This window comes from Alligator mississippiensis, chromosome 3, assembly GCF_030867095.1.
Source record: "Alligator mississippiensis isolate rAllMis1 chromosome 3, rAllMis1, whole genome shotgun sequence".
Classification (NCBI taxonomy): Eukaryota; Metazoa; Chordata; order Crocodylia; family Alligatoridae; genus Alligator; species Alligator mississippiensis.
The window spans coordinates 9734134-9761437 of NC_081826.1; the positions used below are offsets into that span (position 1 = coordinate 9734134).

The 27304-nt window shown below is 45.4% G+C and overlaps 1 protein-coding gene across 1 annotated transcript in view; it reads left to right on the forward strand.

Moving 5' to 3' along the window:
* The first annotated feature begins 971 nt into the window (after nucleotides 1-971).
* The window catches only part of FAM135B (family with sequence similarity 135 member B), a 296951-nt gene continuing 270618 nt past the window's right edge, over nucleotides 972-27304 (forward strand). Inside the window, exon 1 of the mRNA XM_014611456.3 lies at nucleotides 972-1174. The gene's annotated coding sequence lies outside the window, so the exon portion shown is untranslated. The remainder of the gene's footprint in view (nucleotides 1175-27304) is intronic.

Below are 27304 nucleotides of genomic sequence, written 5' to 3' on the forward strand. Positions count from 1 at the left end.
GTTCTTGTGATTTCTGGAAGAGAGCAAAAGCACACTGTTTGACTGAAATCTTATGTAAGCATTTTAGTGTTTGGTTCTACAAAAAAAAGATCACTCCAGACACCCCCAAATGCTCTGGCCCCTGTTTTATGGAAGAAAGCGGTTACTTCTTTCATAAGGAGCCTGCAAGACTTCTTTTTGGGCAAAGTCAGTCTTCAGTGTCATTGCCTTCCTTATTTTGGCCGCGTCCACTTGGAAAAACTGGTCTGTTTTTGCACTGAAGCACGACCCTTCTTTTAGGACAGGTCCATTTTTTAATTGATTACAATGACACAGAAACCCCCCAGAAGAGAAATCCTGGCCTTGAAGACTATAGCAGAGTTTCACTGACTTCAGTGGAGCTGAGGTTTCTCCCTTGAAGTCGAAAAGGCTTTGCATTGGGGAACAAATATTTCGGGCATCCTCAACCCTCCCGTTTGTTCCCTGCTGTCGGACCCTCCGTAATGCATCATCAGGGCTCGGAGAAATTCTCCCTGATGCTCTTCACTGCCGTCTCTCTGGGAAGCTGCTGGAGATGCATTGCTCTTGGGTCTTTTTTTTTTTGAGTCTCCCTTCTGCTCCGTCCCCACCTGCGGCTGCTGCCACTGTTGCTTTAATCCACGTAGTGCCTTGCCGAAACATGGGCTGGCTCAAGCATGGCAATCATTAACCTGATCACAGAGCCAGAGTGCTGGGCCCCGCTCCACGCAAGTGGTGGCAGCGGCATCATAACGAGGAGAGCAGAGAAGGTGAGCGGTGGAGAAAAAAGGAGGGAGAAGGGTACATTTATTATTGTTGTTGTTCCCAGCTCTGCCACAGCCTGTGTCTGAAAGAATCGGGAGCTGGAGCAGCTGTTGCACTGAGCGGTGCTGCTGCTGATTTTGGTCACCATAGCAACAGCATCACCACCAGCATCCTCCTCCTCTTCACTCACTCTCCTCCTCCTTAGCATCATCAGTACCAGGAGCAGCAGCAGCAGCCCTGCCAGGAGCCAGAGCCCAGCCGTGGGGACTGCAATCAGCTAGCTGCTTTTCTGTCCCTGCTCTCACCACCACCACCACCGGACCAGCAGCCACCACAGCCTCACTTCTTACTGGGGGAAGGAGCGGCAGCAAGTTGAGGGAGGTGCACTGCAGAGGGACCCAGAAAGACCCAGGTAAGATCGGCCGCGCTGCTTGCAAACTCTCCCCTCGATCGATGCAGTTTGGAGATGTGTGTGTTGCTAGTTTGCTGGCTCTCTTCTTCCAAAGGCATTCAAATGACATTTCAACCCTGCATGTTTCCCAAGGTATTTCTGGCCATCTCTGCCATCTGGCCCCTCTCTCCCACCCTGGCAGGAGCAAAATAACACATCCTTGCCATAGACCAGCGAGACTGCTTAGAAATGGGGTGATCAGGGGAGCCCAACGTGATCAGAGTACGAATGACTTGAGCTGTGGACTTCCAAATAAAAGTGAAAAGTAGCGACGAAGCAACGGCTGACATCATTTGTAACCCTTAAAAAAAAAAAAATCAAGAAAATCCATACAACAGTGCATTTCCTTCTGCCCACTCGAGAAAACACATCTCTAATCCGATCCAGGAGGGAGATAGAGGTTTGTACACAGTCTGGAGAGGAAACCTCCTTGTCATTTGTAGCTGAAAGGCTACTGGTCTGTGCTTTCGAACAGCAATACATACAGCAGCTACAGTTCATTTAATGGCTCTTTAATTATCATTTAGAAATATTTACAGAGTTATACATTCTTTAAAAAAAAAATCTCTGGTTATACTGATAGTAACAGCTGAGAGATTAGGGAAACTCACTTTCTCGGTGTCTAGGAAAAACATTGTGGGTTCATTTAAAGGCTGTAAAGAGCATCAGAAATGCAAAGGTGGATATGCATAAGAATCATTTAAAACTAAGTGAGCTGTACGTTGTCCATGTAAAAGGCTCTGTGTGTGTGTGTGTGTGTGTGTGTGTGTGGAGCCGGTAGAAGTAAGTTGAAGCCAAGTGGTAACTGTTCGCTATGTAATCACTGCAGAGAACTCCTTCTCTCGTAACGTAACTAGTATCTTTTCTCAGCAGTAGAGACGTCAGCAGCAGCTATCTCCTTCCTCAACCTCCCTCCCCCCAGTGATCGTTGCCTGCATGGCTGGAAATGCACCTAGCTGTAATGGCAATCAGCATTTCAATAAAAAGGGTTCCAGATGCTGCTGAATCTCGCCCTGTGCAAAGTCAAAATGATAACCCTGTTTCTGTTCGGGTTTACTTTGCGGAGGCAGTCTGGATGTGGCTGACTTTGGGTGTTGTACCCTAGACTAATGGGCATAATTGTTTCTGTTGCAAGATGACCCAAAATGAGTGCCCTGGGCCCAATCCACTGGAGCTGGAAGATGCTGTCACCCGTCAGAAGGTGCTGCACATGTTGCAGGATCAGGCTCCTTATTTCTCTGAAATGAAATACACTTACTGTTCATACAAGCTACAGGGAAACAGCATATTTGCAGGCAGTATTGTACAGCTCTTCCGTATGGAAGAGTAGTAGAGTAATGAAGAGAACTGCATCCCTCGTATAGAAGTCGACTGGAAAGGTTTAAAAAATGTCATAGGAAGATGAACACCGCATTCATAGATTAGTGGAACAATTTCCCAAGACCCTGTTTGGTATTCTCTTTACTAAAATCTCTAAAACTTCCCCAGACAAGGTTGCCTGGCCTATATTAAGATCCTTTCCAAATGTGAAAGGGGAATTGGAAGGGGCTCTTTTCTGGTCTTGATTCCCCATAAGCCTAAGCACCACAAGACCATGTTTTCCCAAAAGATGTACACTGCACAATCCTGGTCATGTGCATAATATAACTTTGGGTAGGTTCACTTTTTCCTGCTTTAATGCTAGAGAAACATCTACAATTTGGAAATCCTTTTTGGAAATCTTGTAGGGCAGGGCAGGGCAATTCAGTCAAAGGAATTTGAAGCTGATAATCAGCGCTGATCAGTCAATCGCAGCATTTTAATTTGTTTTGTACATGGTGCAGGGATATTAAGCACATAATCAAGGGCCACTGTTGGAAAAAAAATAGAGCAGAGAAGCTTTCATCAGTACAAACAAATGATTAAAGGTCAAGGGGCTTTGGGATTACACACACATAACATCTCCCAAATATTATTGTGAATTATTACTTTGCTGTTGGCTGGAGGCGTATGCTTGCCTAGAAGCTAATACAATATATTCACTGGCTTGATTATGACGGGGCTGCAAAAGTCCCCTAAAATGGCTCTGGGAAAGTCAGGAAATTAGTGTGTGTTTCATAAAATAGTTTAGCAGAATGAGGGATGCCACTTCATGTAAAGGCTGTCCAGTGGTGGTAGCTGTCGTGGGATTATCACACATGTAAAACAACTGATTTTGAATGTTCAATGCCACTAACTTTCACCAGCATCTGCATCCGGGTTCAAAAAGGGCTTGGACAAATTCTTGAAGGAAAGGGGCAGCAGTAGCTATTGAGCATGGGAGTTAGCAGGGCAGTCTCTGAATCAGAACTTCCTAGACCTGAAATGCTGGAGGCTGCAAGTAAGAGAGGAAGAGTAGGGAAAACCCCCCAAACCCTGGCTGTACCCAGTTTGTTCTCCCTTTCAGTGCCCACTCTCTGCCATTATGTGATGCATGATACTAGGCAAGATGGACCCATGGTCTGACCCACTCAATGGCAATTCTTACCTTCTTAGCCAACAACGATCTCCCCTGCACACAAAATTAAAGCTTAAGAAGTCCTCCCCCCCCCCCCCCCAAATTCATCCAATGGCTTTATTATATTGTCATTTCAAATTAATTTGAAAGATCACAATCTCTTTCACTTTGAGCTACAGTCGATGGTTTTTCTCTTGCTGTCTATTTAGTATTGGAGAGTGGAAGTAGAGGAAACAAAAACACTAGTTTTGTACCTGAAGCTATGAAATATCATTTAAGAATGCAGCTGCTTACTTTTACTGGTCACCCCCTGTGTGTCTCTCTGCTTAAAAAAAAAAATGAAGCTTGCATGGTATTAGTTGGCCATTTCAAAGTCTACACTTGCCAACAGGTTGAACCTAGAGTTCAGGACACTGCAGCTCAGCTCCTATCAGCATAGGTGAAGCTGCAGTCTTCTTGAGCTCGCTGTGCAACCAGCATGGACAAGTGAAGCTTTGTTGATGGCAAACACTGTATCATATTAATTTAGATATTGAAAATTTATCTTCACTTTACTGAGAGGCTTTGTGGTTGTTTTTTTAACTCAATAGAATAGCCCTGTGTGTTTTCTTTCTCTTCTCACAATAGCATTAAAGTTAAAGTTCCTTCACTATATCCTTCAATTAGGTAACAGTTGACATCTTAATAAAATGTTGCAATTAGTCGGGGAGGAAGCTTGCAAGAAGTGATCTTACGGAAGATCTTGGCAGATGCTGAGCATTACAGCAGTGCCTTGGGAAGCGATGGGAGCTGCAAACGCTCAGCACCTCGGGAGATCAACAGCCCCCTGCCCCTGCAATCTGTCTTCCCGCTAAGGGATGGGTGCTCCCCACAAGATCGGAGACCCAACCACGTATTCTTTAGTGAAGTATGACCCGTGGTAGTGCAACACTGATCTGTCTTCCTCTAGTGAGCATCTGGGACAGGTTTTGAGGGATGTAGCTGCTCACACTTCTAGCTGTGTAGAGTCCTCAGTTTTGCCCCAGTGGCTCCAACCCATTTGCAGCTAATAACAAAACCCCTTCTCCCAGCGCCAGGTGAATTTGGATCTGGACCTATGCTTCATGGCCAGAGCTCACCCCTTTTCTTTTGCTGTATATACTGCCATGCTTGCCCTGATCTATACAGCCTGTGAATGACCCACCTTTTATATCTGTTGTTTCGCATGTATTTCCTGCAGTCTAACTGGAACGGGGTCCCCTGTCCCAGCTCTCCCCTCCCTGTCTTGTCCACTGGTACTTCACAATATACCCTTCATGGAGAAGCAGGGCCCACTTTCCAGAGAGACCTTTTATGATGCTGCTCCAGGAAGGTAATGCACCTTGGCTACTCGAAGGGTGGTTGCAGTTGCTAGGCTGATTTGAGCCCTGGCGCAGAAGGTCAACTCCATCAGCTCGGTGACATGTCTGATTCTCAACCAGCCCAGCGAGTGAGTCACAGGTTGGCTTCTTCCAAACATAAATCCAAAGGATATAATTTTATTCTCTCTCTTATCCTATCATTAGTGCCTGCAATGTTAGTGAGACTATTATGCAGCAGTTTTACTTCTCTGCTGTCTGACTGCAGCAGGCTATGCTTCCTAAGGAAGTGGAAGGAGGGCAATCCTGTTCCTTTCTTTGGGCCATGCTGCTGATGTTGATTAGCTCAAGTTAGGGTTGGAGTCATCTTTTTTTTTCTTTTTTTTAAAACTGGGTTTCACCACAAAGGTTACATGGTCATGGCTAAATACTGTCTGAACTTAGTGGCTCATCTGGCTAAATGTTATGCCATTGCTTTAGCCAGCAGCACGTTGTATCGTGTCCCTGCATCACTGACTCCCGAGTCTGTTTTTCCAGGTATCCATTTAGCTTTCAGCCCATGTGTGGAGCAGGGCTTATGGTCACACCTGTGAAGCAGTGCTGAGATGCTTTAGTCACTCTGCTATCACATCCCTTCCACAGTGAAGCCACTTACAAAAGTCTTCTCTTGTGCACTTCCTTCCCAGGAGGTGCATCTTCCACCTGGTTACCGCTCTCCCATTCCAGAGGCGCCCGGGGTTCAGTACTGAACTGATTGCTTTCTGTATACATAGAGCACAATCTCTCTTCTGTTAAGATCTGCAGCAGCAGCCTTGTTCATTAAAAACACACTGAGCCTGATAACTGGTAAAGCAGTCAAGACTTGCTCAGGTGACAGGCACTAGATATACAAATGCACAAGCCAGGGGTTTGGGTTTTTTTGGTGGTTTTCTACGTCTGGCATCTGGTTGAGTCGACTAATCCCTGAAACCTTAGGATTGTAGGTTTAGGATGGTAGGGTGTGCCTCAGCTGGGCTTTTGGACAGTAGTGGGGTTTGTTCTTGTAATTCTTGCATCAATACTTTTTAATATGTTCGCTGTCAACAAAGACACAAATAAGTATATATTATTTTTATTAGTTACTGATGACAGAGGTTGCAATGGACTGGCTATTGTGTATGTGTATAATGGCTGTATAATGCTCATCTGTATGACGCAGCTAAGGGTTAACAAAGCCTCCTTATCTGAAGTGGTACAGATCTCTGCTTCTGTTACTCGAGGATCATAGCTCTATCCCTTCTGTGCCCATGAGATTTCCAAGAAGTTGTTGCATGCAGTGAAATGGAGACGTGAAGTTCTTCTCCAGCTTGATCTTGGGAGGGACAAAGTGTTCCCTGCATTCTCTCAGTCCGTTGCATGCTAAAACTATTACGTTGTTCATCTTGTTGCCTCACTGAACTCCTGTGTGATCTTTCCATTGAAACCGCTCATGCATGACTTGGGAAAGGCTAGCTTTTGCTAGATTGTTTTAAGCACGTCCTTGCTGTTTAACCTGCAGCTTTCACTGACTGCTATGTATGCAGCAAGAAACAGGTTGCTCTGCTTTGCTGCTGCATAGAAGGAGCTGCATATTTATCGGGTGCGATGCATCAAGCATAACACTCTTCTGAGTCCGTGTCAATATATTGTCACAGACTGTCATAAATGTGTATTTGCAAAGTGTGAATGATAGGAAAATCAAGCTTCCTTCCAAGAGCTGTTTTGTAAAGAGCCAGAGCTAACGTACTGGAATTTGCTGCTTCTGAGTCTTCGACACTATTACCTTGTCGTCTTCTGCATTTTGTTTATATCCTTCTGTCACCTCTCATCATATGCTAAGATGGCATGCTCTTTGAGTAGAGGCTGTTTTAGTTTATTGCAAGGAGCTAGGATCCCTAGCTACAGATTGAGGGTTGTAGAGTCTATCCTGGTATATACTGTAATATGTATGAAATGCGATACAAGAAAGATGTCATAGGATTAATTTTATTCTGGCCTTCGTGGTTTGGAATCGGGTCCCAATAAAAGTGATCGTAGAATCGTAGGGTTGGCATGTCCCTCAAGGGTTGTCTGGTGCAACCCCCTGCATGAATACAGGAATTAAGCTGGTATCACAATTCATTAAGTTCAGGAAGCATTTAATTCCTCACAAGTGGCTATGGGAAAATCATATGATTAATCCCATTTCGGATATTAAGCTTGCATTCCCTGAATGCCATGCTGGGCTTATTTGGGCGTACTTGTTTTCTTTAGCTAAATGGACCAGGACAGTGATTCTGGAGGCGGGTAGACATTTTCAAGCTATATTGTCTCGATGAATTCTCTCTGATAACAGTGACAAAGACATAGGCAGGAAGATGAAGTGAGTCTGGTCATGCCCACTGGAATAGGGTGGGGCGTCATCAGCTTTCCTCTTTATATGCACTCCTCTGCAGAACGGTACACGATTGTCTTGTGGGGTTGATGCCCACATGGAGGAAAGTCAGGGACTGGGGAAGTCCAAAGGGCCTCGTATACTATCTGACAATCCTGTGGAGACGTGTTAGAAAGCAATTCAGTCTTGGGCTGTAGTGTGTTCCCCTAGTTGGTCCTTTTATACTAAGAGTCGACTGTTAAGGAAAATCTCAGAGCCAGTAGCATTAGAGAGACCAAATGTGTGTGGAGGCTAGGGCCTCTCCAAGCCCCCAAAGTAAGGATGGTTTTGATAGGCCTGCATTATGGCAATGATTTCGGCAAGCTCAGGGGTTGAATCTCATGCTTCCAAAGACGCTTGAGCTGAAGAGTTGGATTTCATAAATGATAGCCATAAAAGACTCGCTTCCTTTATGGGCTGAGCATGGAGTAGGAGAAGTTACATGTACCACCTGGAAATTACACCTGTACAAATCACGTCCTTCCTTCATCGCAGGAAGGGAGCCACAATTACGAAGTCAAATGGACTCAGATCTTCCTCATCCGACTGACTTGGATAGGGCCATGGAGGTCGATTGAGCTGCACAGACGTTTGTGCTCCCTGTCAGCAGGACTTGTCACAGAAGTTTATGGTCTGTATTGTATTGTGTAAATGTATTTTGCATCAAGAAAAAATAGTCACATTTATTTCCTTTGTCTCACCATCTCAGTTGCAAAACATCCCTTTTGTCTCTCTCTCAGCATTATTTTCTCTTCAGTTCTCTTCCCCTTTGCAGCTGTGTTTAAGCAAAACTCAGTGTAAGGGTGCAGTTTTGCTGGACAGAAGCTACAGAAAATAAAGTGACAATGTGTCAGGTCTCATACTTGCCTTCATGCACAATGGGCATGACCTTGCACTGCTACAATTAATAGGGTGCTTGCCACTGACAGGATTGAGTTGAGTATTGCTAAAGATTTAGGGGAAAAGGCACAATTAAGGAGCAAAAATAGTTTGGAAAGTGACTCTGTTTATAGGGGGAGGACTAGGGAAGCCCTGTCCAAAATCCATTCAGTCACTGGAAAAGCTTCCATAGGCTGCAGTGGACAGGGGAACCAGCCTACAAGAGTTGGGTGGCAAGTTCACCCGGCAGCTGGTGCAGCGTGGTGGCCAGAGTGATCTCTCAACTTTGTGCGGAGAGATGAGTCGGCAGGGTCTACAGGTCAGAGAGGTGGTGTGAAGTGACTTTAATTAGGCTATTTTTGCTTGTGCATGACCAACTATTACTAAGCAACTATCAGAGGGTAAAAAAGGGAGTACAGTAATTAAAATTGACTTTGCTGAAAAAAAATCTTTAGCTCTACTCTGCAATGGGGGCCAGGGAACAAGAACCCAGAATGCTTTGATAAGTTGGACGTATTTTTTTCTGTTTATGGAAGGAATAAGAGATCTTTGGAGCCAACTACTGGGAAATTAGTAGCATGGCTCCTGCTGCTTTTTTGCCAATACTACCGTAGCCAAGCATTGTTTCACCGTAGGTGACTTGCGTTGGTAGCGAGTGACATTAGCACTTTAATAAACTTGCATTGCTGAATGCATTGTCTCTGCTCAGCTAATAATAACACCTTAAATGAGAGACAGAAGGTGGGATAAATCAGCATCGCAATTCAGAATGCAGAAATAGTTGCTGCTAGAGGAACTAAAAATATACAGCTGTATAACCCTCCCACCTACAGCAGCATGTGCTCAGTTGAAAATGTGCTGGACTTGGCAGGGGAAAAAGGTGACTTGTCTTACCGTCTTCAGCACCCACTGGGTCAGCCGCAGCATGCAGTCATGTGAGGATGCATGAACTTACTTTCAAGAAGGCTGGTATACAAAGTCTGAATAGCAGATAAACTGGCATACAAAGTCTGAATAGCAGATAAACAGCGGTCACAGGGCAGCTCTGAGAATCGCAGTGCCTCTCGGGGCAGTGCTACTCGACTGTCCTCACAACACATGATGAGAATGATCCAGCTGAGAAGCAAAATCGTAATCTGGTAGGTCCATAACCACACAGATCTACTACCTGACTCTTTCTGGGTTAAGTACTGGCAGTCAAAAAGCCTGAGGCTGAATCGATTCAAACTTTGCAGGTTAATTTAAACTGTGCAGATGGAACCAATTAGCAAATGAACAGACATTCACTTTTGAATCTGGAAATGCAATCGCTTGCCTGCAGTGGCCCAGGCCAGCAGCCGGGGGCGCTGGGTACACTTCCCCGCTCGGCCGGAGCAGACAGGCTGGGCCAAGGCTAGCCTGCCCACCGTGTGAGGGGCGGTGGGGTGGGGGGTGTTTGCAGGGGAGGTGCAAAACATCCTGGGATGCTGGGAGACGGAGTTAACTCAAATCTGGGGGGGATCTGGGACAGATGTTCAATTAACTTAAATCAATGAAGTCTGATACTGCATCCAGCCAGGTTTATCTTAAATCAGTTTATTAGAAAGCAGTTTGTGTCCTGATCTTCTGTTGTGTTACTGATCTGAACCAGTTTCCGATCTCATACTGGTTTATGCGTAATGTCTACCCCTAGCCCTGTAGGCCAGAAGCTTGTGGTTTACAGCAGGGGTTGTCAACCGGGGATATACATACCCCCCAGGGGTAGTTGGGAAGGCCTTAGTGGATGGGCAGGCAGGGAAGGAGTGCCTCCGCACTATCCCACCCTGCCATGAAGGTGCCACCTGCTCGGCCGGATGCAGGGGGCAGGGGAAGGTTGCACATGGCGGCCACTCCTGGTCTGCATTTGACCGCATACCCCACCCTCCCCAAACTCAGTGTCTGGCTGCATGCCACCCCTCCCCTCTTGCTTGATGGCTGGGGGTTTCAAAAAGGATGAAAATCTCTGGTTTATAGGTTGAGGTAGTATATGGTTGAAGTGATGCTCCCAGTGAGGGGCTTCTGGCTTTATCCAGGGGAGAAAGATTTAATGCATACACAACTCTGTAAACATACTTTTGTTTAAAAACAAATTAAAAAAAATTAAAAAAAAAGCAAGGGCCTGGCCTGGAACAGCTAAGACCTATTGAACTACAAAGGTGATGAATGCTCCAGGAGTACATGAGCTAGCCGTCCATGGAAAGTTTCGGTGTCTGGAAAACACCAGCATGAGAGTTTGCTGCAGTCCCAGGAAATACATCAGGGGAGGGAAGGCTTTGCCAAGGAGGAAGGAATCTGGGGGAGGAGTGCGAGGGTGCTCAGCACAGGGAATATTCCTGGCAGAGGGAACAGGGTGGAAAACTGAAAGAGTAGACATGAGACAAAAGTGGCTGATTGCAACGGGATGAATTCTGAGACCAAACTTTTGCGAAGCCTTGACCCTTATGAAAGTATCTAGCAGGACAAGGGGGTGAAGGTGCTGGTGACTGTGTGAAAAGGGCTACCTCGCTACATCCAGACCTGGGGCTAGTCTGTCTCTGCTATTCGGGAGGTGGTGAGACAAAGATCCTCCATACGTTGAGAGCCTGTTTACAGGATCGGGCTCTACTAAGCCGTGCAAACTGTACTTGGAAATGTCAGGAGCTGGTGAAGAGCACAGAGCTGTATCTGTACAAGTCTACATGTCCAGGGATGTGTCCCATTCTCCAGTGCCAGGCTAATTGCAAATGGCTCTGGACTGAAGGAAGGCCCTGACTTTGTGTAGCCTGGAATCTATTCCTCTGTGCACACCCATTCATCCCTCCAAACAGTCTGCCTTTTTGACTACTGTAGTGCTAACCAATCCAGAAAAGTGTGAATATGGGGGGCCTGAGCAATGGTCTTTTTAGACTCAAGGCACCCCTCAGTTCTGAGCTTTTATCCAGTCCTTGATTGTGGAAAAATAAGAGCTACTCTTCTGTTGCAAAGAACTTGAAACGTCCGGACCAGGTCAGAGTGGTTTTTTGGCACTTTGGATAGCTATTTAAAATTTCTGATTTGATCTTGTGAATCGTGTGCAGGTGTTTGCATACCTAACTGTACTAGTATTGTGCAGCGTCCTATGGCATCCTTAAAAGGATCTCTCAGCACCCCAGGCTGCTGTGACCACCCAATTTTTTTTTATTTTTTTTTAAGAATTGCTGCTTTATACATTGAAGTCGCAGAGTTCAGCGTTGGACCCATGGCAGGGAAGGCACAGGGCTTGATTTTCCTGCCACAGTTACCTCTCAGTGGGGTGCTAACAGCCATCTAAGGGGAGAACTGGACCCACTGAGTTTCCTTTTCCTTTCCCTTCTTTAAGTAGAGTTCATCTCCTTCCTTCTCTCTGCTGTGTTGAAAAAAATAAAAAAGCCCAAATCCTTTCACTGATGTAATGCAGAGCAGGGTTGTCCCATAAGAGCTGCTGCTGCGTGCGAAGCCAGTGTCAGTAGGGACAGCAAGGGGGGAGCATACAGGGTCTATACGGAGGCAGGGAGAGCATTGCTGTGGAAAGCCTTGAAGAGGAGGGCAAGCAGTGACACTGGAGAGGCAGGCACGAAGCCATCGAAAAGCTTCTTGGAGGTGTACAGTGCTTGGAGCATGCTGGGATAGGAAAATAAGTGTAGAGATATAGTGTTGAGAAGTGGAACGAAGGCAGAGAGGCCTGCTAAGATGGGCTCTCTGAGCGTGAATAGTTTCCTCTGGGCAGATAAGTGTAGGATGATGAGTGTGTGCTCTCTCCTGGCTTGATTAATGCTGCACAATTAGATTAGATCTGTCCCATTTGATGCCTGACAGGTGCACTCTCTACAAGGAGATGCTGCTTGGTTGTCCCTTACAGTCGGCTGAAGGATAGCTATGGCTCCTCTCACCTTACCCGAGAGGCCTCTGGTTCACAAAGCGTGAAGGGTGGCCTTTGAAATTTTGACCCAGTGGAAACAAATGATGACTGATTTCAGAAAAGGGCTTTTGTGTTGGCATTAACCTAACTGGCTCTCACTCTCCAGTCCTAGGCTGTCTTCCTGCACACAATGCAAGGGCTGTGCTCTTTTAGATGAGAGCAAATGACATTTAGTCCATTTGGATCATAATCACAAGCTAGGGACTCTGCCTTCTACTGCAAGAAATAATGTCAAATAATAATTAATCCAGAGTCTAGCAAAATAGTGTTTAGCAAGCCAAAATCCATCTTGGTCTCAGAGGGATCTATCTTGTAAAATTTCCTGTGATAGGCGCTGTTAAAATAGCTGCCATGTTGCATCCCTGAGCTGGCTGTAGTTCAGAGGTGTATAATATAGACTCGATTTATTGATAGGCTCCTGATCCATATTGAAGTTGATGAAAAATACCGTCTCGACTTCTTTTCTCTCTGGCATATTCTCCATTCATCAGGACTTTTTATTGCCAGTCCCAGTTTTCCACCATCTCCCTGCCTGCACCCCTGTCACTGCCACAAACCCATTTCACATGTGCTTGGGCACACATTAAGCAATATTGTTGGCTCAGGACTACATTGAATGTCTGCTGAGCTTCAGCCAGCAAAGATTGTTCTAAGGTCTCCAAATTAGCCAAATGTGTGTGGCTTGTCATGGGGATGACGCAAGACGCATCCATAACCAAAGGCCATCTCCTGCCAAATTTCATGTTGCTTTCCAAAGCATGAAGGGTACTCATGCCCCTCAAAGAAAAGGTTTTCACAAGTGGCTTTTAATTTTTTTTTTTTAATATTGCATGACAGTATGGTTTTCTGTAGCTGGAAATGGTTGAACTCTTTTGGCAGTGAAATGATCAAAAAATAATAATAATAAAAAGGGAAAAAAATTACCCCGAGGCAAAAATGTTGCAAGTAAATTTCTGCCAAAATTATTAAAATTAGCAAAGATTAAGCAACTGAAAAAGGAGCCGTATAATGGGAAGCGATGAGCAATTTTAATACCCTGTGCTCCCAGCCCTGTCAGTAGTCCAAGTCCCTTAATCATCTGCCTATTTAAAATGAATTCAAAAGGAGCAGTATTGTGACTGAAGGGGTAGCCCTGTGTTTGTGGCGTGCTCTGATCATTATGGGGAGAGGCTTTATATCAATGCATTTTTTTTTTAATAAATTATTTAAGCTTCAAGGGAAATATTTTTTCTGTATCTGAATAAAGCACCAAATAGGCTCTCGGTGATTTCCAAGGAAATAAGCTCAGTTGTGTTTATTTGCTTTCTCCCAATGTTGGGATTGAATTTTTTGGGTTGTCACAAGGGGAGGGTCCTTCAGGACTGGACTATACCAGACAAATAGTATGTCAAGGTGGCTTCTGCAGTGACAAAAAAAGCATTTTGAAAAAATGTAGGTAGTCGGTAATAAAACAGTTTACTCTCTGATGGAGACATGCAGAAGGAAGGTTTTATATTCTTGCACTTTTTTTCCCCATGAGGGTTCAGAGAGGACTGCTTTCATGGCACGGAAGGAGCAAATGCAGAAGCTCGTGCTGCGTGGACCAGGCTCTCGGAGACCACGTCTTGCATTTTGCTGCTAGACTCTCTGGAGGCTGGCTTGCTTTCTGTGTTCAGATAACTCTCTTTCCGATTCTGTTGAAGATGTGACTTCCAGAACAACACAAAACAACAAGCTGGCATGGTCTAGCTGATTTTCCTGTCAAGATAAACATCAAGTCAAACCCGAGACATATGCCTTGGGCGTGTGTGTGTAATTTTATAGGAACTACTGTATGTTGCAGTTGGCAATCGAATCCCAGTTTATCCTGACTGCAAAGCTGGAGAGAGACGTGATTCTTCACAGCCCAAAGACATGCACAGGCTCATTTCAATACGTATCTTTAGACTGGGTGAATCTTTATTATTGAGTAGTTTCTATCGAGTTTTTTCTTCTTCTTATCAGTCTCTTTAGTGGTCATTTAAATGCTTTGTCTTAGACTTCTTCATCTGCTTGTTGAATCTGCAGTTTCTGTGTCCAGACTGTCTGCAGGGCAGTGCGGTCCTGTCCCTGTCTGCGTAGACAATACGGGAGAAAGCAGCTATATAGTTACCGTGCGCTAGTAATAATGAAGTGGCATTGCTTGAACAAGTGGTGTGGATTGGGTTGCGATTGCTTGGTATTCTCCGGTTACTGGATGCATTGCGAGGAGTCGGCTTTACAGGTGAAGCCGTTTTCGTGACACGCGGCTCTGCGGTTATCTCTGTTCCATGTCTGGGTTGCATTGCCGACAGGGCGCAGGACACGGACACCTTCTGTGCAAATAAAACAGTCCCAGATTGTGACCTGCATGATGTGTCTGCACTGGGACAGCAAGCTGTCCTCTTCCCCTCCTGTTCCACCCTGCCCTACCATATTGTTGGAGGGAGAAAGCCGCCTCCATGGGGCTATAATATCCTCTTCAGTCCATAATACCTCCCTGCTCCATTCCCACAACTGCGTCGGCTAGTACAGCAAAGCCGTTGAGGAGGAGGAATGAAATGTTCTATCAGAGATGGGGCTGATGAGATGACAACCTGCCCTAGACCCAAGGGAGGAGGGAGATGCCATCTGACTGTAGCTCACAGATGTGCCATCTAGCCTCATTTCTGTTTCTGGGGCAAAAGTATCCTATCGTGTTAGGGACTTGTGGCAGTGCTGCTATCTAGCTGGTTCATCCATCTCCAAGGATCTCGGAGTGTTTTACAAAGGCAGGAAAATGTAATGATCACTAGTCTGTGCTAGAGGAAATGGAGACACAAGGAATCTGAGTGACCTGCCTAAGGCCAGCACTGAATCATTGCCAGGGGCAGGATCTGAGGGCTGGTTTCCTGACTGCTGCAGACATTGCTGCCTCTTCTTCCGTAGGATGTCTTGGATGCTTAGAGCCGGTGAATCATCCTGCTGAAGGAGTATAGTTTATATTCAGGGAGATTTGGAGGGAAGTGTAGGTTTCTATCATTTGTCTTTTAATATTTCCCTTTTGTTCTGGCATGGCACAACAGCCTTTCCACTGATCTAGTGACCAACTTCTTCTCTCATTTGTCTTTTGATATTTCCCTTTTGTTCTGGCATGGCATAACGCAGTGATCTAGTGACCAAATTATTGAGTTAACTTACAGTCTAATGTTGACTGCCGCATTACCATGGAGAGCTATAGAATAGACGAGCTCTTTTACGTGGTTAAATTGAATTTCTGCACTGTGAGAATGGCACTTTAATCCTATCCCAATTATTGAGAGAGAACTGCATTCTGGATAGTTATGCTATATTTCATAGCAAAGCTATATATTTTGTTTTGGCCAGAGTTCAGCATGTGTTCAAAACAAGACATGCTCTCCCAATAGAGAGATCTCTGTGGATACTGTACTCCACATAGCTTTCCTTAGTATTAGTAACAGTTGCACACATGCCATTAAGATAGAGATTTTGCATGGCATATTTCTGGTATCCACTTGTTTGTGTGTGTTCTCTGGAGACTCTGCGCTCTAAAGTTGTGAATAGCATATTTTTGCTATGATGATTTTGGGTTTCTTTCTAAGGCTCTGATTCCCAAAGGGATGGGATTTTACCTGCAAATAATACATAAACTTCCTTGTGAGAGGATTTAACTCTCAAGGCCCAACTCCTACAGTGTGAGCAGTCTGTGCCCAGACTGAGCCCCTCTGACTTCAGTGAAGTTCCAGTTGGTTGAATCGCTCCGTCTGCCGCGCACGGACGGCTGCCAGGTTTGGGTGCTTCTGTTTTCCCAGTTTGGGATATATGGAGGCCAAGTATCTCTGACCCCGAGTGAATTCAGTGAGAGTTTTGGATGCTCGGCAACACAATGTTGCAAGTAGAACACTGAAAATATGAAGTGCACCAAAACTATAAGTACTTCTGAAAATCATGTAGTCCTATATTTTTCAAATATCCAGTACTTCTGAAAACCATATAGTCCTATATTTTTGTCAAATATCCAGTACTACTAATACTAATGGTGCTCCTTGAATTTTCAAGGATTACAGTATGCTAGCGGTCATCCGGTGTGCAGGATGCTAGATTGCTGCATAGATTCAGGCAGATTATGGTACTAGAGTGATGCCATTTTTTTGAAGCCAATGTCATTGGTATTTGAAATGAGACTATTTTTTGTTCCTAGGTTAGGACGTTGGGAAGTTCATTTAAACAGTTGCTTCCTTTTCATATAATGCCATGTATGGTGTCTCGTCTTGCACAACTGCTTTACTGCATGAGCAATCATATTCACTTCAGTGGCTATCTTAGGGTTTGGGTGCATGGCATATTTACTCTGCTATAAGCAACCTTAGCACAATGGATGTATGATGCACACCCGTACCTATGGACATATGATGCACACCCATACACGAAAAACGGTTAGAATCTAGTATAGAGTCACCCCAGGAAAAATAAGCATCAAACTACATCAGTACATGTGACACTGGTACAGGCATCGTGTGTGCATTTCTATCCTGTGAAAGCTGTTGGTTCCCTGCTACCAGTAGTGAGGGGCTATACCTGTATCTACCATAGTAGCTACCCAAGGAGAGCCGGTCCTTTGTCTGCTCTGTATACCAGTATGGTTCATATCAATGCATAAAACCAGTGCAAGTTATACCAGTATTAGTTGGTCATGTGTCCAGGCCCTTACTCTTGAAAAGAAGGTTGCAGGATGAGGCACAGGAATGAGTGCCAGTAGCTGAAAAACCAATATTTCTCCAGAAATGAATCTCTGTTCCCTCCACTTGTAGCATGTAATACTACAACCAGTTGCAGAACAGTCAGCTTCTTTTAATTTTCTTCAATGTTGCGTGTCGCATGCAATGAATCATTTTTTATCCAATTCCAGCCAATCTGGTACTAGATCAAAAATGCTCTTAAATATATTAAGCAACCATCTGGAGGATGGCTGAAGAACAAGGGGGTACGCAATGGGAGACAGCAACATGATTTAGTTTAGTCAAGGCTGCAGGAGCCTAGCAAAGGGAGATGAAGGAAAAGGGAATGCTTTGTTGACGACTGCAAAGGAATATACGATGAAAGGAATAATCGAATAACTCGTAGCCATGGTTCGGGTCTACAGAACTGCTGATGCTCAGAAGAAACCACTGGCTGTATTACAGTTAGAGCCAGAAGTGGAACTGGCTGGGCAGTGGTAGGGCACAGTGCAGGAAAAGCAGCTGGGGGGTTGCTGCTGCAGGGGAGGAGGCAGCCTTTTTTTTCCCACTGACATGCATCGAGTTGCCATTTAAGCAGTGATTTTCGGTGGCAAAAAAGGAGGTGAAATCTACCCCTGCAGCAGTGAACCTCTGGCTCCTGCTCATACATTATGCACCACTGCTGCTTTGCTGCCATCTCTGCTGCTGACCCTGGAGTTGGACTTGCTGCAGGAAAGGTGCAGGGTGTGCGATTGGGGGAGTGAGGTCTTTCTCCCTTTGGATTCTTTCCCCCGCCAATTGTAGTGATCCCTTCTCAGTATTGCAATCAGAAATGTTGTCAGAATATGTCAGAAAACGGTGATTCATCAACATTGGCACATTCCCATGGAAAAAAAGTTTTATTTCAATGACATTTTGCTTTTGCAGTGGGGAGGGGATTGAAACGAACTATTTCTATGGTAAATCGGAACGTGACAATTTTTGTTAGTTTTGAAATGACTTTTCCTGCTGAATTTTATTTTTTATTACAAATTGTATTATAAATTGCAAAGAGGAGGAAAACGATAGCATCAAATAGAACAATATAAAAGGCTAAATCCCTATGAAACGTTTTGATTTATTGAAATAAATTGTTTCTGTTCACCTCAAACTTTAAAGCCAGAATTCATCTATTCTCCCCCCCCCCCCCCCCAAAATACTTATTGGGAAGAAAAACAATTTCAAAAGTGTGAAATTTTCCCCCCACCAGGGAATCTCCCCAGCCCCAGGGAAACAATGTTATCATGCCTTTGTACTGATCAGAGGTGAGGCCTTGCTTAGAAAAGTGTACTTGGCTCTGGTCACTGGGGGCACTTACAGAAGCTGTTGATCACATTGTAACTTGAAGCACTTTACAGAAAGTGCTTGAAGTCACGGCAGGCTCCTATAGAGGTGCAGCGAGGATGCTCCGACATGCTGTAAATGCAGTGCGTTAGAGCAGACCTGATTTAATTAATGCGCTCCAGCAGCCGCCAGCATCATGTGCATCAGTGTCTCGGGGCTGAAAAATGAGGTGGGGCACTTTGAACTAAAGCTGGTTCGATGAGCTTTAGTTCAAAGTGCCCCACTGCCATTTTTCAGCTTGATGCTCTGGATGCTTTTAATTAGCGCAGCTTGCTAATTAAAGACCCCCCCCCCTCCCTCCACCACCCAGAGCATGTCTATAAATGCCTGACATTGTCAAAACCTAATGCAGGGGTGGCTCCTGTGCATGGGGGCTCAGTGCCTCCAAGCACTGACAGAGGCCAGGTGGCAGGGGGTGCGGTTGCCTGCTTTGTTGGCTGGCCAGGTGGAGGCCATTTGGGGGCCTCTGCACCCCTAGAGCTGGTGCCAGTGGGCACTGGGGACCCTCTCCCTAGGGTGGGGACCCTGCCAGGGCCCTCTGTTCTGATCGCTGACTTGATCGCCACCCCCTTCTGTCCGCATGGATGCAGGCAGCCAGCCAAAGAGCCAGTCCACTCCTTCCCTGGCTGCACGGGGAGGAGACTCTCTGCCTCCTCTCCATGGCAGACCAGGGGCATAGCAGATAACCCTGGTGGGGAACTGTACACAAGTTCCCCAAAGTGCTCTAATTTAGCACACATTGTTAAGACCTGTTACGTTGCGAATACTTCTGGAAAGCAGAAGAGACAGTTCTTGGTTGTTCCTTTGCTCTTTTTCTTCCTTCATTTTCTCTCGATTTCAAATGGCCTCCTTAGGGTTTTTCTCTTCCACCCCCTTGATTCTGTACCCTCTCTGACCTTGCTGTCACCAGACTAGACCACCTGAAGGATGACTGAGGATTATGTAAAAGTAGCTCTCAATATAATGGCCTCTTAATAGCTCTCAGGTCTGCTTCTTATCTTCCGATTTGCATTCTGCAGAGCACCTCAGAAATGAGTAGACGAGGCTGTTTCAGAAATGAGTCACACTACCAGGGGTTGGTAACCGTTTCCAGGCTAATTTTCCAAATTGCCTTACTTTTTCAGACAAATAGATCAAGTAGGGAAGGGTCAGCATTCTCCAGGAGTGCTCAGCACCTACTGAGGCCTGGTGCCTTGCTCTCTAAATCCTCAGGCACCCAACTGGCCTTCGCTTGGTCCCAAATTTCCCTTTGCTCCTCTTGTCTTGTCACTTAGCATAACTCCTCCAGCAGAGGTGGGAACATTTCTGTTTGCTCACTGCCAATAGCAGACATCATCGTTTGGATTTTGGAGGTCTCTATGTACTCTGCTTCACACTTCTAGCTCTCTCTTAGATGCCTTTCTCAAAGGGTTTACTAGCCTCTTTTCTCTCCTTGGGTTTTGAAGTATGGAAGGAATTGAGGTTGATGCATAGCCTTGTGTGTCTGTTCATTTTGGATGGGCGACTGGATCATTGAAAATAGGAAATGAATTGGCACAGTATACTTTGTTCCATAGCTTACCGTTAAAACAGGACTGGGGTTCAGGGTTTTCAGTGCTCAGTGTGCTTGGTCAGATGGGATGGGCCAAATGGAAATGCAATAAGTCCCTTTTTGGGGGTAATTGGCTTCTCTTCCAACAACAGTGATGTCCTTCTCTTCACCCTACAACCAGTTGCTCCAGACTCCTCTTTTTCTTCATTCTACCCCAAACTTGGGACCATTCCTATAGGACCATCTTCCTTTCTGTTCACTTCCTGGATTCTTTAATGCTGTCTTGGGTCATTCACAATATCTAGGATTTGGAAGAAGGCTCCCAGGAGGAGGAGGTTCCCTGCCCAAATTCCCACCCCTTTATGTAAAAGACTGGGGATTGGACTACTGCAGGGAGGTAAGAAGAGGAAATGGTTCTCTCTAAAATAAATACTTTCTAAATGGTATCAACTAATTATTAGGGCTGCCACTGCCATGCGACAGTTAATAAACTCCATGAACTGGTCTCTGAAGCTTGTCTTAGGGAATGAGTCATAGGTTACACTGGCTGATTGAATGCCAATGAGTGGATGGCTGGGAGGGGCACAGGCCTCCTACTTTGTACTGGAAAGGTATGGCTACCGAGCTAGCAACAGGCATTCAGAGTGGACCCTGATGAATTTGGGCTTATAGCATTTTGGCATGGGAAAGCAGATGCATTGTGTGGGGAGTAAAACCCTGAGCTTTTTAAGTTAAGTCCTTTTAAAAATGACCTAGCCTAGCTGGTGGTAGTAAGGGATCATCGGTTAGGTTGTGAGAGTCCCCAGTTTACTTCACAGCATTGAGTTTATAGTGCTATGCCTTGTGGGCAAGCAGCTGTGCACAGACAGCTCCTGGAACAGGGATGTTTTCAAGTGGAATTCACCCAAGTGCTGAGCAAATCTAGGAACTAGTTCAAGCTGCCAACTTCGAGTCTGGAGTAAGAGCTTCTCCAAAATCAGCTCTTTTGGATTCCTTGTTTATTTTGGCCTGTTACAGACAGAGACCCAAGCTGTGAAATTTAGATGCAGATCTAAATTTTGCTGAGACTTGGAGTTAGGGGTTTGGACCATTTCCTAGTACAAAAGCATGCTGAATCAGGAATATAGCATTATAGGACAGTAGAGCTGGAAGGGACCTCATGAGGTCATTTAGTTCAACCCCTTGCTCAGAGCAGCATCGTCCCTGACTAACTCATCAGACTGAATTAATTCATCGTTTTTGTATGAGATTTGCTGCAGACCTGCACTTTTGGTTTTATTTGTTTTTTGAGTTTGGCTTTGCTTGAACACAGAGTTCAACATGAAGGTTGTGGCATTGGGGGTGTGGAACCACATGGACTGAAACCAAGGAAATGATTGCACACACCCCACTGGAGCAAAACAACTGTGTTTCTGCTCTGCTGCCGCTCTGCCCTCCATGAGGCTGTGAGCACCTTGGAAGTAGGGCGGAATGGGATTGTCAATATGATAGGGCTGAGTTACGTATGCTGTTACTTTCAGGGCCTCTAGGAGAAATGCCATCTGCTCTGGTGACAACTTCTGCAAGGATTTTTCAAGTGATGGATGAAGCTGTTCCTAGGTCACAAAAGCATTCATTGGCACTACATAGTCCACTGCAAAAAAAATCTCTCTTTTTTTGTTTTGTTTTGAAAGATTTAGGAGTATATGGATATGTGCGGCCAAAAAAAACCCAAAAAGTTTTAGGTTTATGGGCAGTTATTTTAGTAGCAAGAGCACAATCTGAATGTTAAAGCATGCGAGTGGGATTCAGTAGTTTCAGGTCTTAGACAGTGTCTCTGATGCACAGAGTATGATCCGAGATAAGTCACTCATCCGCTCTGTGACCCGGTTTCCCAACTAGATACTGGTACTATGGTAAGAAAAAAATTCTTACCATACAGATTGCATACAGTTCCTTTAGGGTTCCTTGAAGTAATGGTATGCTTTCCCTTCCTACCCACTGCCCCATCTGGCTTGGGGTTTTAAAGACACCATTTAGCAGTGTATGCGCATGTGGGCATTCTTGCCCGACGGTGGTACTGTACTGCATCATGTACAGAGCAGGATGCTGCGGTGATGAGGTGGGCAGTACTAGAGGGGGACTATAATTGGCCATGGTGTGGCACTGGCTGTACCTCTGCTACAAAAGAAATGTGAAGACACCCTAATAGCAATTACCCTTTCTACTCTGAGACCGAGTACAACTACTGTTTCTATGCCAGGGTCTGTTCCTGCTTCCAGGCATCCAGCTGCTTCTCTCCCGAGGGCCCAATGCCATCCCAGCTGTGTCAACAAAGCGTAAGGACTTTTGTGCTGCCAAGAAAGAAGTCTGATAACACCTGTGCAGAGTCCAGGCTTTGTTTTTCTGGGTTGCATCAGGGAGGTTGTTCCGCTGTCAAACAATTATGGTAGGGCTCTGACTTAACTCTTCCACTACCAAAAGACTTTCAAAATATCAGCTTCCACTCTCCTCTTCTGTTTGGAGGGGAAGGGGAGCAAAAGGGAAATTATCTTTGAGGATAGGTTTATACCATGCTTTTAAATGCTTTTGTATGGTCCCCTTTGGTGGCGGATTGAGGAGGAGGCCTAATGTGCCAGAATGCGTTGTTGTTTTCATTCTAATGCCCTCAGTAAAAGGAGGGAAATAGTCTTCAGAAATGGGCTGCATGTTAAATAAATTCATGTTATTAGTACTGCATGCTCTATAATAGCTTTTGCTTAAAAACAATCCCATAGACAAGGAATAAAGCATTCAAAGTCCAAGCTAATTGAAATGTTTTGGTTCAAAACTTTCTACAGGAAAATGCAAGTATTTAGTCAAACTTGAACAAAGACATTTGAGTAAAATCTCTCTCGAGTGTCGGCTCCTAAATTCCACCCCTACATACAGCACACAAGACTGAAACGTGGTCCCTTGGGACATGGGCTACCACAACATCCTATGTGCTGTGTATAGCTTGTGGCTGCAGAGAGTCCAGGAAGACTCCAAGTGGCCTGTTTGGAGAAACAAAAAAGCCCCAATGAAGATATTACAAATTCAGCCAAGCGCATCATCAATAGCTGATTATTTGCAGCTCAATTCCAGACTTTTGACTGGTGCTTTGTACTTTAATTAAAACAAAGGTATCTTTATCAATAAACTATGGCAAGTATGTGCCGGCATATTTTGCAAACATAATCCCTGACTCCCTTTTGATTTAGTAAATGGGCTTACGTTAACATTGATCCTCCTCCCATGGTCCATTTGTGCTCAGTTTCTGCATTGAATTACATATCTGGCCCTGTGCCAAGCAGTGCTCCCCCATCGGGATGATGAAATCTCAGCTGCAGTGATGCTCATTTATGTTTTACAGTGTGCCATCTACTTATTACAATGGGCTCAGGAGACTTAACGCTTTGGTGAGATGTTATCTGAGGATTCAGATTGCTGTCAAACCCTATTATGCTGTCTTTGGTTCACTTCTCACATGGCTGGCTTTTGAAGGGACAATGGTAAGGGGAACCAATCCAGGTTAAATGGTGCAAGCCAGTTATGATGAGAGATTTCCCCAAGCATTGGGCTCAATTTTAGGATGAGATTCACCTGGAATTTGTCAGCTTGATCCTGTCAGATAACTTCAGGGTAAGAATTCAGAGTGGTTGGCGTTTTACCCATTCCTCTCCAAATCAGCCCCCCCTGTATCCCATTTGTGTTTTTGGGAAGTTGATTTCTGAATGAGGGCTTTTTTCATTTTGTTGAACGTCCATTCAGGGCACTAACAGATGTGCAGCTCCCTGTTGTAACTCATGGTGCTTTACACGAAGTGCCATGAGTTACAGCAATTCCCCTGACGCAACAGAAGTTCTCTTTTGGGTCCAGGGGGTTGGGGGATCAAGCTCCAGTTTGGAGCCAACTGTGTATTTGCAACCTCTCTCCCCTATCCTCCCCCCAGCTCTGGTGCTATCTTCAGGAGGGGAGGGGTGGGGAGGGAAGGGAGGGAGCTTGGTTTGGGGTTTTTCCAGCCTGTGCTGGATTGGGGGGGGGAGGGGGTGTTCAATCCACCCCACCCCACCCCACCCCACTCCAGCACAGGGTGGGCAAACCACAGATGGAAGTCCCTCCCCTCATACCTCTCCTCCCATCCTGAACACAGCACCCGCTCACCGTGCGAATTAACTGCAGTTAATTAAAGCAGTTTACTTCTGCAGCACTTTCATCTGAACCCTCATAAAATGAGGGTTCATTTGTTGAATGATCGGTCACCTTTAAAGCATTCTGCAGCCATTCCCTTCTGTCAGGGCATAGCTGTAGAGTCCTTTTGGGGCCAATCACGTGACAAAACGTCACTTCTGTCAGCGCCCTCGTTGCTAGACTGCATCAAAGAGCGAATAGACTGGGAGTAGGCCCAAACCAAAAGAAAAATAAAACTGAACCAAGAGAATTTGCTTTGTTTGTTTTTTATATCATGATTTATAAATCAAGAGTAATTAAAGTCAGGAATAATCCTTCTTGGGAAGAACGAGAGGGCTGCATACAAAGGATCGGTGAAGTGCCACTGACATTTTGAGAAGCATGTGAGCTGGGCTGCTCTCTGTTTAATTCCCTCCCACCTTCTCCATCTGTAGATCTTGTTATCAGTCAGCAAGCCAGGCAGGAGTGTGTGATAGCTAAGTGGCATGCAATCCCTCTAGGTTCACGATTACATCTTCCGTTTTCATCCGAGGTACTTTAACAGACAATTGCTTTACAAAGTGCACTGTGTTCTCTAGCTTAGGTAGTGGGGATCTGGAAACTATATCCCAACACCTGACCTGTTTGGTGGCTTTTAGAGATATGAGGCTGCTCATGAGCGTGTGATCTGATCTCTTGACTTGCTGTGTGCATGTGAGACTGCCAAGAGCCTAACGTGTGATAGAAAAATATCGTTCAGGCAAAAAACATAAAGCATTCTGGGGGCGCGTCCACATGTGCAGTTAATGTGACTGAATAAACTCCGGTGCAGTTTGTACTGGAGTTTATTGCTCCCGAGTGCTTCATTTACATGTGCACCCGGGACTGCAGCATGTTGAGCTGGGTCGAAGCAGCTTGAGCTGGCAGTGGACCCAGGGGGCCTGGGGCTGCTCCGATCTGGCTCAGCAGGTTGCAGAAGGGTTGGATGGGGCATGAGAGTGTTTCATTGCTGGGCTAGCTGGCAGGCAGCCAGTGTCTACACATGCATTACGGCGCACTAAATAGTGCCGCTGTAGGATAGTACTTGCATTGCCAAATACTATCTTACGGCAGCTTTTATTAGTTTACTGTGGTCTAATAGGACTGCATGTGTAGACACTGAGACTTTACGGCAGAGCTAATTAAACGTCTCCTGTAGACATGACCTAGGACTCCTTCCTGTGGTGGAAATAACATTCAGTTTTGCCTCACTCCCATGATTCTGCATGCCTGGCATAAATAGCATTGAACAACGACAGAAGTGAGGGGATGCCACCTCTGTGTGCGGTGTGGTAAGACAGGAGCTAAGATGAGGAAGATTCTTTGAAAGGAGGGACTTAAAAATGAGATAACTTGCTGGGTGGTGTGGTAGCCCATTGTCCTTCTTTTCTGAAAACAGCCCAAAGTTCCCCGACAGGCTTTGAACAAAGAAGAGGCATCTTGCTGTTCTCTTCTTTCAACACCTGGTCATTTTTCCCTGCAAAAAAGTCATTAGTCGGCTTTATTTTGTATCCTTTATTCTTCAAATACCTTGGAGCAGGCCGTACCTGAGAAGGGGGACAGAAGCAGCTTCGGTGTCCCCCACTGCAGTGAGCTCGGTGTAGTTAAGTGTCACCTTGACTGCAAAAGCAAAAAGGTTTTTTCTGCCAGTGATATCCAGCTCAGGCAGCTGATTATCTGTGATCCATATGCTGTATCTAGCTGTTCAGCTGCAAAACCTGCCTGCCCAAGTGCATTAACTGTTAGGCAACCCAAGTAAATTAGGAGCTAAACAAACTGTATGTGTCAAGGTTTGCAGATGCTAAATTTTTGTTGTATTCAGGATGCTTCCACTTGTGGGAAAAAAAAAAACCACAGCATTAATTAGGTCGGTAGTCTGAGCGTTGAGCTTTTGCTAAATTGATAAAAAGAAAAGAATAATCCAACCACAGCAAAATTATGTTAATTGCTATTGTAACTAGTTTAGAGCAAAGAATGTAGTGGAGGGCATAATATATCGGAACTTGAACTGTATCAAAAGCCTTTCTTGCTATTTTCCTATGCATAAGCTGTGTGAGAGAATTACCATTGGCTGGGGACATCATTGGTTGAACAGCCACAAGAAAGGGTGACTGGAAATGGATCTGTGTAAAAATGGCAGGAGGGCTAGGATCCCATGGAGTCTCTTCTGGGGCTAATGGTACTTAATATTTTTTATCAGTGCAGGACTAGGGAGCTTCCTGACCAAGTTTGCAGGTGGCACAACCCTGGGAGGATTTGAAAGCACCTTGGAGAACAGAGGCAGAGTTCAACAGTGTCTTAAGAAATCGGAGACGTGAGCTGTAGATGACAATAGGAAGTTCAGCAAAGGCAAAGGTGAAGTGCTGCAGCTGCATGTAAAATAAATGCATTTGTACAGAACGGGGGTTAACTGGCTAGACACTAGCACTGCCGAGGAGGGTCTGGGGGTTATGGTGGATAACAAAGTCAAGATGACTCAACAGTGCAATGCTTACCTCTACATGTGCACACATAGCAAAGGCGCTTTGGGACTATATTACCAGAGGTATTGTGTGCAAGACAGGGGAAATGCTAGAGTTGGTCTACTCGGTGTCAGTTGAGCTTTAGCTGGAATACTTTGTCCAGTTCTGGGTAGAAACTGGATGATTTAGGGACAGTACGGGGTGGGGTGGGAGGAACCTGTAGCACACGTGCCTCAAGTGTCACGAGCAGCATCTGTATTGCACACGGCAGATTGGGGAAGAGACACAAGGCACAGTGGCAGCCAGGGCAGGGAACACAACGCAGAGCAGGAGATCAGACAGAGGCCATGGGGCAGAAAGCAGATGGCAGAGCAGGTAGAGGAATGGGATCAGAGTGGCACTTGGTGTAAAGGGCAGTTTGTGGCATGCTTGCCAAAAAGCATGGCCCTGACTGGGATAGCACACCCTACAACCATATGATTGTATGAATATTCAGCCAGGTTTTCTACTTTAATGTATAGAAAGCAGAAAAAAGGCATTTCTGGCAAAAACATACAAATCTGATACAAACAAGGTGAACCTTCAGCGCTGAACCCCCTCCAACCCCCCACAGTTGGCTTCCTTATTGCAATGCGTGTAGAAAGCTCTGGGGACCTCAAATGATTTGGCTTTCTTGGTTTCACATGGACACCTGCAGGGTTGAAATCTGATTCCCCCCCCCCCCCCCATTTATT